The sequence below is a fragment of the Castanea sativa genome, chromosome 12 (genome assembly GCF_040712315.1).
Source record: "Castanea sativa cultivar Marrone di Chiusa Pesio chromosome 12, ASM4071231v1".
Classification (NCBI taxonomy): Eukaryota; Viridiplantae; Streptophyta; class Magnoliopsida; order Fagales; family Fagaceae; genus Castanea; species Castanea sativa.
Window position 1 is genome coordinate 20,886,931 of NC_134024.1, and position 13,400 is coordinate 20,900,330.

A 13,400-nucleotide genomic window follows, 5' to 3' on the forward strand; every position below is an offset into this window, starting at 1 on the left:
TTTAAGAATATATATATATATATATATATATATATATTAATTACAAGTCAATTCTTTCCATTTTTATTTTTATTAGTGTGACTGTTATTTATTCCAACAGTACTATAAGCATGAATTTTTTAGAAAGGTATATAACAAAATCTACCAATTTAAATGTTCAAATTTAAATGCACACTACGGATAAGCACTTGGCAAAGTGAGACCAAGCTTTGCACTGTTAAATTTTAATATATTTCCGTTAAGATCAACCCATCTTAAATTTTTTTATTCAGTTTTTCTCTCCCTTAACTCTTCAGTTCTTTTAGAAAATAAATAAATAAATAAAAACTATTTCACTTCCCCTTTCAATTTAAACACACACTAATGTACCTATTTCTTTTATCAATTGATGGATCTTCCTTCTATTAATGGATCAACAATTCCACTACGAGTTCATGGACAAAAACTCCTTTCTCAGTGTCTATAAATAAATCAATAAATATTCTGACTCTCACTCTTTGTTTATTTCTTTCATTTAAAAAAAAATTATTTGAGGTACCGAGTTTGTGGTTTGCAATGTTTGAGAGAAGATTGACTTGAGGAGATTGAAGCTTCAACTTTACCTATTTTGGTTGGAGACTAAAGTCACTAAACCCAAGAAGAAAAAGCCACCGGCCCCTAATTTATCATACCCTTATTTAGTATCTAAGAGGTATGAAATACTAAAACTCTACATTAGTAGCTAAGAGGTAATGGGTTTTTGATAATCAAACTAGATGGTAGTTTGTTTCTTTTCATTTGAACTATTTACTGGTCAAGATTTTTACTGAGCCACACCATTTTTATAATTTATAATTTGGCTTTTGGTGAGTGATTTAAATATGTTACATGAGGATGTGATTAAGAAAATTAGTTGAATTGGGTACTATTTAGACCCTAAGGCAAAGATAAGTTGAGTATATAATCCGGTTTTGTTAGGCAGGTAGAAAGATCAATGAGGAAGAAGCTTAATCAACAAATCAAGGTCCTCCATGCCACATGTAGTTGGAGCACATACCCATGTATCTATATGGATTGGATCACATTCAAAACGCCAATAGAGCCAAAACTTTTGTGGGATTTGAAGTGCTAAGAGCCCAGGAATAATTATATATTTTATTTTGAATCTATAGTGTTTGATAAAATGCTTGAAGAAAATTTATAATTTTTATTTGATTGTATGATGTAGCAGCCTATATAATTGACAATGAAACAAATTAACTTAACTACGGGTTGGAAAGTTGTTATTATTTTTAGGTGAATAATTGTCTTTTACCTATTGAGAGGTTAAGTATTAGTTGGAAGCAAAGTTTTAAAATAATCAACACAATCTACACATATTCTATGTCCTACTAAATAACAAAAACTCAATTGTTAAAAATAGGAACAAAGAAAGAAACAATGAGAACCGCAAAGGTACAAATTAAGAACTAAGTGGGCAAAAAAATTATGTGGTGTCTCCATTATTTGAAGGTTAGCTTATAATCTATATTAACTCAAAATGGTATTAAAAAAATTGTTAAATATATTATACTGATACACCTTTGTTAAAAATTTGTTAAATATGCTGAATCATGTCTAGCTCAATTATCATTGAAGTTGCTTGCTTTATTTATTTATTGGTCAAGTATCATGTATGGATGTCCACGAGAGCCTTAACAATATCAGTGTGTGTTTGTTGCTTTGCCTAGACATAAATCACTATGCAACCTTAGCACTACTATAATTAAAATATTATTGAAGATGCTTCATAAGATCAATGCCTTAGTTAGACATTTCGTATGACAAGGGATAGGTTCAAGGAGTTTGATACGCAATTATGCATAATGTATCCTTGCAATTAATTGGTTTATGATCAACTGATGGTAGGCAACAAAATATGCCTACATACTCTGAAGTTTCTACTATAATTGTAGGTGATTTTAGCAATGAAAATATCTATTATTTATGCTATAATATATGTACAAAAATTTCTAAAACCATTTTACATAAAAGTTTACAGCATTATCCGCGCAACGCGCGGGCAACCTTCTAGTTAAGATTAATAGCGTACAACATCTAATAAATCATTCTTTAGCTTTTGTCAACTTCTTTGTTGTAAATGTGTCAAGACTATTGCATGTGAATTTATTTTTCAATCTTTTCTATATTTGTTATACTATTTTGATTAATGAAAGTTGCTTGCTTCACCATATATAATTTTTAATCAATTTACTTAGTTTTTTTTAAGGTTTAAAACTACTTTGATGAGATTAACAAGTGTATGAGGAAGAATAACATGATTTTACAAGAAGTTAATCGGAGAATGAAATAAGTGACTACATTCCAAGACACTTAAACCAAAATCCCTCTCTCTCTCTCACAAGAATTCTATTCACAATCCAAAAGAATGACAAGTTAAAACTGCTCCACTTTTCAGAATCAGATGTGACTTGATCTTTCTACTCTGTCTCGTTTGGATAAATGGCTCCTTTTGGCAGTTTTATGCACAACCTTTATTTAAGAAACTAGTGACGGTTAGTGTAAAAATCTGGTGTAATCAAAAGCCACACCGTACACATGAGATTAGTACTTCCAAGAGGCTTGCCCCCTCTCAACTTTCCAAAACATATCTATCCATGGCATGATCCAAATCTAAGGTTTAATTATTTTTAAGTTGACTGTGTTACAAGTTCCGGCTTCAACATTGATATAAATTCTTGCACATAGAAATATTAAAAAAAAAAAAATTAGGAAGCGGATGGTTGTATAAGAGATCTGGGGTTCAATCCCCGCCTACACCAAAAACTGATTAGTGTCTTGGTCTGATAATAAAGAGCTATTATTAGGAGCGGACGCCATAGGTTGAAACTCTAAAAAAAAAAGATCTTTTTCCAACAAAACCCTCTAAAAGACATAGAACATTGTAGCATAGTAATTAAATAGGCATTTGTTAAAAATTAGGAAGTTATATACTCTTTACTCTAACCAATTTCCTGATTATCTAAAGGAATAGGTTTGCTCTTAAGAATCATTTCAGAAGTTTTTTTTTTCCTAACAGAAATTATCATATTTGGTATTCTGACTCCAATGATAATTGAATATGTAAAAATTCACTCCCTAAATGACAAAACTGCAGATTGCACAATAACTGTCACTAGTTAGAAATAAAGAGATGTGAATATAATCCATATTGTGAGAAATAAAAATATCCATTACTCAGTGAAATAAAGTAGAAATTATCATGGATTTAAACTGCCAAGATGCCCAATCTAGAATATGGTATTATCCTACTTTGGAAGTCATTATCAAGAGAAAGCATTGATATTTTAGTATGCCGTGTTGTGTACAAGATTGATGTACGCTTAATTGACTTGTAGCGGACACAAGACACCAAGAAGAGTACAAAAAGGGCAATGATATGTTCATGTTTCTCCAGGGAAACTTGAAGAATTCGAGAGTAATTCAGCAATGAAGCTGATACTGCTATATATATATATAACTCTAATGCTAGCCAACCCTATATATAAAAAGTGCGAAAAAGGGGGGGGGGGGTACTTGACGCATGCATGCAAGAGAAATTATATTAATCTCAAAATTGACAACTCACCAGAATCATGAATATCACATGTTTTCAGGAAAACATGATCTCTTGGAAACTGATTTAACCTACGTGCTGTCAGAGCAACAATATGTTCTTGTCTTGCTGATCTTCCTGCATCAGTTACCCCCCTGATCTACTGTCAGCATTGTTATACACACCTGAAATATTAAAGAAACAAAGTGGCCAGCATGAGTTTCAGTTGTTATAATATGTTAAAATAGGAAGATTATATGCACTTGTAATGATGGGTGGTAATTATGAGTCCAAATCAGTCACCATAATGCAAAAAAGCAACATCATAAAAGAGAACTATCCGTAACAAAGAAAAAATACATTTGAATCTTATAAAATAAACCAAGGTTCCATATAATCAATATCTCTGTTGTGCTTCCAGAGCAAGCAATAATATACAGTTCATCAAGCTAAGGCACACTTTTCACTAGGAAGATGATTGTACATCACTAAATTACACAAACATAATTTAATTTAATGGGCACTTCACGCTTTATAGAAATACATGAAACTATAAATGAACACTAGGTGTTCACAATAATACATAATAGTACAATACAAGTATGATAAAATTCTTTCTTTTTTGCCAAGAATAAGATTCCATTTTATAGTGCCAATCATTGCATTCTAGAAATTCAAATAATGTGTGTGTGTGCGAGAGAAGGAGAGAGAGAGAGAGAGAGAGAGAGAGAGAGATTTTCATTAACTAATCAAATAAATTAAAACTTCCATTTCGTGTCAAAGCAAAAAAGAACATTATCTCCAGAATACAGGTGTACAAAATTGTTCACCAATATGACAATGATGATAATCCCTAAACCTGCTCGTGTTTATTCACCAAGACAATCTCTTATTATCAAACAATTGTTGGCACCAGCAGCAATTTTACAAAACTATATTAAAAAATTTATGACATGAAAAATAGCCAGCATAATAGAACATACTAAAAATTGGAAGAAGAAAAATTCTGACTTTTTTGAAACTTCGGCACCAGCAGCCATTTTACCAAAACTATATCAAAACCATTATGTAAACTACCCAGCATTACAGAAAATATGAAAAATTGATTACTTTTGTGAAACCTGCAAGATTATGCTCAAAACTGCCAACAAGCTATTGAATATGGCCAGTCATCATCTGTAAAGTTGCAGGTCAACCACCATAACCACATCCAATGGCTAGGTCCAAGCAGTTCACCACAAGATGTGTAAACCACACTACCAGTATGACAATATGTGAAAGATTTGGAGCAAGTAATCCGTATCACAAGCTAACCATTTAAAAACCTTCCCTAAAGGGTTCCTTTTAGAAATCACAGGCAATTTTTGTTATTTTCTTCTTTCTGAATTTTGCAAGGTCATTTGATTACATAGCAAGAAAAAAAAAAAAAAAAAAGACTGGCACTATAAATAGCATAAATAAACTCCAGTCATTTTACTGGAATGAAAAATGTTTTGATATAGACACGAAGGATTTTCCAAAGCTTTAGGTTCTATTTTGTCCCTGAAATATCACCCAAGATTTCGTTATATATCATCCAAACTTACTTCTATTTTTCAATGAAATAAAGCATTGTACAAAGCTCTAAAACCCCATATATATACCATCAGAATGAAATAAGGATTGAATTTAAAAATGCTCTGATATGGAAAGTTACAATCTGAGTGACAAGTATAAAAAATATTAGTCTCAGTCAAAAGTTTCAGCATTCATTGACTTCATCAAGTTAAGGCACATTTTTCACTAGGAAGATGACTGTATACTAAATTACACAGCATAGTTTAATTTAATGTGCACTTCACGTTTTATAGAAATACATGAAACTATAAAATGAACACTTGGTGTTCAAGATAATACATAATACAAGTACCATAAAATTCCTTCTTATTTTTTGCCAAGAATAAGATTTCATTTGATAGTGCCAATCATTGCATTCCAGACATTCAAATAGAGAGAGAGAGAGAGAGAGAGAGAGAGAGAGAGAGAGAGATTTTCATTAACTAATCAAATAAATTAAAACTTCCATTTTAGGTCAAAACAAAAAAGAACATTATCTCTAGAATACACTCGTACAAAATTGTACACCAATTTAAGAATGACGTTGTTCCCTGAACCTGCATTTGTTTATTCATAGAGACAATCTCTTGCTGTCAAACAATTGTTGGCACCAGAAGCCCTTTTACCAAATTATATTAAAACCATTATGGCATGAAAAATAGCCAGCATAGTAGAACATACGAAAAAAAGGAAGAAAAAAAATTCTGACTTTTGTGAAACTTTGGCACCAGGAGCCATTTTATCAAAACTATATCAAAACCATTATGAAATGTAAACTACCCGGCATTATAGGAAACACGAAAATTTGAGGAAGAAAAATTGATTACTCTTGTGAAACTTGGCAAGATTATGCTCAAAACTGCCAACATGCAATGTAAAGTTGCAGGTTTCAAGCAGTGTACCACAAGATGTGTAAACCACACTACCAGTGTGAGCATATGTGAAATATTTGGACCAAGTGATCCTTGTATCACAAAAGTACTTCTAGAACCTCTCTAGCACCCTTCTCCCTGCTACACAAGCTACTTTAAAAACCTTCCCTTGGGTCCTTTTAGAAATGACAGGAAATAATTGTTATTTTTATCTTCTTTCTAATGCTTCACTACAAATAGCTTCTTTTTTTTTTCTTTTTTTTTTTAAGGTAAACCAGCACTACAAATAAAAATAAACTTGACTCATTACTGGAATGAAAAATGTTATGATATGGAAATGAAGCATTTTCCAAAGCTTTAGGTTCTATTGTTGACCCTGAAATATCATACAAGATTTTGATAATTAAAGCCTTCTAGCTCCAAACCTACTTCTATTTTTCATTGGAATAAAGTGTTGTCCGAAGCTCTAAAATCCCATTTATTTACTATCAGAATGAAGTGAGGATTGAATTTAAAAAAGCTTTGATATAGAAAGTTACAATCTGAGTGATTGACTCAGCCAAAAGTTTCATCATTCAGTGACTTCAAATGTCCAATTAGCCTCACAACAACAGGAAACCAAAGTAATTTAAGTAAACCAAAGTAATTTAAGTACAATAGGGTTTAAAAAGAAATTACCAATTAGTAGTTAAATTAAGATTAGAATTTAGTAAAAATATATCCATTCAACTCTATACTAAGTCAATCTTGTAACAAACTTACCAAAATATGTTGCAAGTAAAATCGATGCTGTTGCAATTAAGCAGGATCTATTTTTTCAACTTTCCACATACAATATCAATTCTATAAAATTCAGGCTTTGACATTCATGATCTTCCTTTCTAAATACAATGTTTTGTTCATTTCATAATAATAAATAAGGAGATTGTAAAACTACACATTGCAGTGAAAACTAATAGCAGACATCTGGTAAATCACTGATCTGACTTCTAAGTGGCACTGAACATCTAGAATCAATGGTTTGAAGCTAGTATAATCCATAGTAATTAAGCGTACTGTACACATCATCTGATAGTGATATTGTTCACCCGCTTCATATGGCCTACTGGAAGATATCGGCAAGGTGGTCAGTAGTTTTTGTTGTGTCTGACAACCTTCTTGGGATATCTTGAGAATGTGAACATGCAAGCATCACCACCAATGTTTCTGATCAAAGAAGCTGAACTGCTTTCCTTTTGAGAAGCAGAGTTTAAACTCTTTGATTGCATGTGCAGGCCAAAGTGAACCAATGCTTTCATGTTATTTCCTTAATTACATCCAATCTTTTTCCTTTTTGTTTCTTGGATGTCATTAAGGACAGATCTTAAACAACGCAAAGCTGACAAAAGAAAAAATATGTAAGCAAATCCTGAATATTTGATACTTTCAAATATAAGTAAAGGGAAATTTATGTGATAGTTGAGACTATTAGGTTGTTAATGGGGATGTGCTAGACATTATGAAGTACCATCTAGATAGATCAAGTAGATTATACATAAGATTCCTTTTTTTTTTTTTTTTTTTTTTTAATGTTGCTTTAACAGATACAAGTCTTATAAGACATTGAAAAATATTATGTTTACCATCAGTTTTTTTTTTTTTTTTTTTTAAATAATTAGCTTACTTGCCCTTGAAAGTTTTTTATATCCTCAATGTTCTTTACGTACAACTGTATTTTAACTAACTTTCGGCGAATAAACAATAAAAAATTAACATTTATGTACAACGGTAATTTAACTAACTTTCAGCAAATAAACAATAAAAAATTAACAAAAGGTACATCGAATCATGCAAAATTTCTAAAGTTGTAGTCCCTGAAATTAAACAACATCAACTAAAAGAAAAAAAAAATTCCAAAACTTTATAGGCATTGAAAACTTGTCAAAAGATTTTATTTGGCATAAAATACACGACCGATCTAAACAAATAAAAAAAAAAAATACTAGAGTCGGATTTTGTAGTCGGTTGTTCATATTAATTATGTCCTAATTAAGTGCAGATATAAGGAAACAACCACCCGAAAAGCCAAAGCCTAATTCAAAACAGTGAAAAACAATCAAAATGAATTGTAGATTTACATAGATGAAAAAAAAAAAAAATTTTAAGATTAATATATCATAAGCTTTAGAATAAAGGAACCAAAAGAGAATAAGAAAAAGGGTAAGATCTATACCATTGGTTACACACTCCCACCTCATCTGGCTGCATCCTTGAATGCTCTAGGAACTGCATCCAAAGTTACAAAGCACGCACCATCAGAAAATTATAGCAACATGCATTTACATGTGATTGTGATAGGAAGAAATAGATTGCTTACTTTGAAGGTGAGTCATACTGTGGAAATCTGGTAATTCGCTGATTCGTTGTGAGCACAAACTTTTCTGTTCATGCTGCTGTTTGATTCTCTTCTTGTTTGAGAACATGAGAATTTCTCTATTCTCCTCCATTGGAGTACTTTACGTACAGATTTCTATATTTCTCACTCTCTCTTTGATCACAAGGGTTTCTATGAGAATTGAGATGTGAAGAAGACTAACGCATGGTGAGGCGACTTATAGTGTGATAGGTTTGTAACGCATGCCTGGGTATGTAACGTATGCTTTTCATGCTTCGAGAAAGTACGATAATTTCTAGGCCAACAACCCCCAATTGTACTTATCTATTTGATCAGATTTCGGTAGTACAAGATTTAAAAATAGTACTTTTTAAAAGTTTTTTTTTAAAAACATTTCTTACAAATTTTAAAAAATAATAATTAATTATCTTACCTTTTTTTTTTCTTCTCAATATAAATTATATATACTAGTACTAAGAGACTTGGTGTTGTTGGTGTGGGTGTTGGTGTTGGTGTTGGTGTTGGTGGTGAGAAAAATAGAGTGGATTTTTTATGATCTTATACATTGTGTTGTTGTGTTTAGTATTATTATATTATATTAGTCTCATCATATGTGTTTCACGCGTGTGATGATATATATATTATTTTAGTGGTTGTAACAAAAAAAAAATCTATGTATTTTTATTATTATACTAGCCTCATCACACGCGCTTCGCGCGTTCGATGAGGCTTTCTTTCTTCTTTAGTGGTCGTAGTAATAAAAAAAGTGTTTTTTATTTTATATATATAATTTTTATATTGAAAATCTAATTTATAAGTGTATATATCTATTTAGTAGTTTAGTTTTTTTTTAAAAATTTTTATAACTATTAGTAGTTTTTTTTTTTTGATATTTTGTTTTGTTTTTGGATAAACATAAGGTTTTTTTTTAAGGAAAAAAATAGTGTGAGTTATTTAACTTATTTTTCTATTTAAAAAAAATAATAAACGTATAGTTATTTTGAAGAAGTGAGTTAGTGGAAGAGTGTTCTTATTTTGTAGGCAATATTTTAGTGCAAGTTAGATATGTATATTTAGCGAACTATCTTTTAGTTTTGTCTCTACTTAAACCTAAGCGCTCACGAGCGTACTTAGAGGCTCTTTTATTTTTTTTGAAAAAGTTAATAATTTGAATCCTTAATAATCTGAGATTATTACATTTTTCAATTACAAAATAAATCTAAGGGAGTGATGCATATTATAATGGATACTGTAGGGGTATTGGGCCCAATAATTTATAATAGACGGCCCAACAAGGTCTTTTGGGCTAGAAACCCAAATCCGAAAACATCAAAATGATCGTGGAGTATTTAAGTGTCCCATACCGTCCGAGGAGTAGATTTGTCCTCGGAATGTGAAGCCGAGGATACACAGTGTACGTGGAAGACAGTAGAAAGAACGGTGGAATGTCTAAAGTAAAGCTGCTACCACCGCCCATGTATTAAAGACTCTGTAATTGATACGCGGACAGCATAGATGGAAGGATGGGACCTGAGCATAGAGCTTGGAACTTGGTCCCAAATTCCAGCGGGCTTTAGGGAAGAATGGATGGGACAAGTATCCAAAAATCAGGGTTGCAGTGAGAGAGTGGAAGATGATGAAGAGAAGAGGAGGAGTATAAATAGGAGGGAAGGCATACGAAGAAGGGGGAGGCTTTTTGAGAAAGAAAAAGTGTATGATAATCAATATTTGTATCCACACTTGAGAAATACTATTAGAAACTATCCTCGGAAACAGTCCGAGGAGGAATTCTCAATCTTACTCTTTGCAAACGATTCTTTGTTTTGTTCCATTGGGCCCAAAGCCCGTTCTTTTTGTGATTGTCTAAAGCCATCCTTGAAATCTAAATTACAAACCCATCCTCTACAAATTCATTGTGAAGAAAGGCCTTTCAAGCCCATTTTCCTCCCAGTCGTGGTTTGGGAATTTGAATTGTGTCCTTACAGATACAAATTATTAATCTTTACAAAAAATAAAATAAAATAGAAAGCAATTTAAAAACCATCGAAAGAGTGGTCCTGTTTTGAAGGTAACATTTTAGTAGGAGATAAAAATGTATTTACTTATTAAAAAAAAGTGTATATATCTATTTAGTTTATTTTTTTTATAACTATTTTTTTTTATATTTAGTTTTGTTTTTGGATAAATATGAGGTATTTTTTTTTAAGGAAAAAAACAGTAGCAATGTGAGTTATTTAACTTATTTTTCTATTTTTTTTATAAATAATAAACGTATAGTTACTTTGAAGAAGTGGGTTAGTGAAAGAGTGTTTCTATTTTGTAGGCAATGTTTTAGTGCAAGATAGATATATATTTTTACCAGACTATCATTTAGTTTTGTCTCTACTTAAATCTAGAGATGTAAGGATATTTTGGAACAAAAAAAAAATCCGATCCAAATAGGGGAAGCCCCTTATATAATAGTATAGACTAGCCTCATCACACGCGCTTCACGCGTGAGATGAGGCTTTTTTTTTTTTTTTAGTAGTAGTAGCAAAAAAAGATCTATGTTTTTTTTTATATATATAATTTTTATTTTGAGAATTTAATTTATAAGTGGATAAATAAATTTGAAAATCAATAGGAAAGTGACCCTATTTTTTAGGCAATATTTTAGTGGACATTAGGGTTGTATTTTTACCGGATTGTCCTTTAGTTTTGTCTCTACTTAAACATAGGAATGTAAGAGTATTTTAGAACAAAAAAAAATCAGGATTATCCTTTAGTTTTTTTTTTTTTTTTTTATCTGTATATATTAAGAGGATTTAGAAAGTTAGTTATTGCTTTTTTTACTGTCAAAAATACCCCTAAATTAATTAACCAACAACTTAAAAATGAGGTTAAAATAGTAAATTGACAAAAGAAAGTTAGTTATTGCTTTTTTTTTATTGTCAAAAATACCCCTACTTAAAACTTAAAGATAGGGTTAAAATAGTATATTGACAAAAAAAAATTAAATTCCTACTTCTACGTTGAAATGTCTTTATACTTCTAATAAATTCCTACTTCTATGTTGATATATATTCCTATTTCTACTTTTTTTTTTTTTTTTTAAACAAGATAAAATTTTTACTCTAACCTAATCTAAGTGTATATGTGTATGAAACTCCTTCCTAGAGACTTGAATCCCGGCTCTTGCCCCCCACACCCCACAAGTATTTATACTTGTGGAGTAACTACCGCACCAAGGGTGTGTGGTAGTATTCCTACTTCTACTTAATAACTAAAAAAACTCTCCATTCCTATTTTTACGTTGATATAAATTCCTACTTCTACTCAATAACTTTAAAAACTGCCCACATATTTACCTTCCCCACATTTTTTGAATAGAATTTCTCAAAAAAAAGAAACGTGTAAAGAAAAGTGATAATTGATTATCCTAACCAATTTTTATCAAGCCTTAAACGTGTAGGTGTAAGGAAATTTTAAGTTTTTAATTATCTAAAACTTTAAAATTTAGTTAAGGAGTAACCGAGTAAGAGAGATTTCTAAACAATTTTAAAAGTTTTATTTTATTAAAAAAAAAAAAAAAAGATAAGGATTAGAAGTTAAGACTAAGAGTACAGCTTGAATTGTGGGAGAACGTGTGTGTTGTGGTGGAAGTTTGTAACTGTGTAGAAGTTGAGTATTATAAATTTTAAATAATTAATGGATGTCTTTCCTATGCACAAAATAAAAAACAAACTGACTTTCAACTTAATGTATAAAAAAAAAAATTAGTGTTTGCTATTTATTCATAGAATATTTAAAGTCCATCTATTACTTTTTTTTTTCTTCAAATTGTTGCAAATCCGTATAATATTCTATTATGTACCATCATATTTTTATAAAGTACTACAAAATACTTATAAGATTTTCATCACACTCTAGGTTTTTTTTTTGTGATCCGAAAATATAGTAATCTAAAATTATAATGGATGTAAATTATTAAAATTTACTCAAAAATAGAAAAGCCTCTGCGCACGCGTATGAGCGCGTGCTCAGAGGCTAGTATATTTAGATTTGTTTTTGAATAAACGTGGGGTGTTTAACTTATTTTTCTATTTTAAAAAAAAAAAGTATAGTTGCTTTGAAGAAGTGAGTTAGTGGAAGAGTGTTCCTATTTTGTAGGCAATATTTTAGTGCAAGTTAGACATGTATTTTTATCAAACTATCATTTAGTTTTGTCTCTACTTAAACCTAGGGGTGTAGGGGTATTTTGGGACAAAAAAAATCCAGTCCAAAGAGGGAAAACCCCTTAAATAGTAGTACTAGCCTCTGAACACGCGCTCATGCACGTGCTCAGAGGCTCTTCTATTTTTGGTTAAGAGTTAATTTAGAGCATTTAATCTAATTTGAGATTGTTACATTTTTCAATCACAAAAAAAAACCTAGGGGTGTGGTGAGTATTGTGTGAAAATGTTATGAAAATATTGTGCACTCTCATCTCCCTTTCTTCAAATTTTCTTTTTTTAATTTATCCTATTTTATAGGCAATGTTGTGAAAATGTTATAGATATAGCATTTCTAAAATAAAAAAAAAGGGTAAGGGAATGAATGTAGGGTTTTAACTTTTTAACGTGGGTGTAAAAAAAAGAAATCTTTTCGGCCAATTAAAAGAATAAAGAAAGAGAAAATTTTAAAAGTGAAGTTTGCTTTTGAATAAGTGGGTTAGTGGGAGAGTGATCCTATTTTATAGGCAATGTTTTAGTGGGAGTTAAAGATGTATTTTTACATTGTTGTCCTTTAGTTTTGTCTCTATTTAAATTTAGGAAAATAGGGGTATTTTGGAACAAAAAAAAAATCCGGTCCAAACAGGGGAAGCCCCTTAAATAGTAGTATAGATATATATAATTTTTATTTTGAGAATCTAATTTATAAATGGATAAAGAAATTTGAAAATCAACAGAAGGGTGACCCTATTTTTTAGGCAATTTTTTAGTGAGAGTTAGGGTTGTATTTTTAC

At 30.7% G+C, this 13,400-nt stretch overlaps 1 long non-coding RNA gene across 1 annotated transcript; it reads right to left on the reverse strand.

The window, feature by feature from the left end:
- Window positions 1–6,834: 6,834 nt before the first annotated feature.
- LOC142618462 (uncharacterized) lies at window positions 6,835–8,613 on the reverse strand. The gene is made up of 3 exons (XR_012841295.1): window positions 8,399–8,613; window positions 8,255–8,307; window positions 6,835–7,420 (listed from the first exon to the last, which is right to left on the reverse strand). It is a non-coding gene; the product is annotated as an uncharacterized LOC142618462 (long non-coding RNA).
- Between the last annotated feature and the right edge of the window lie 4,787 nt (window positions 8,614–13,400).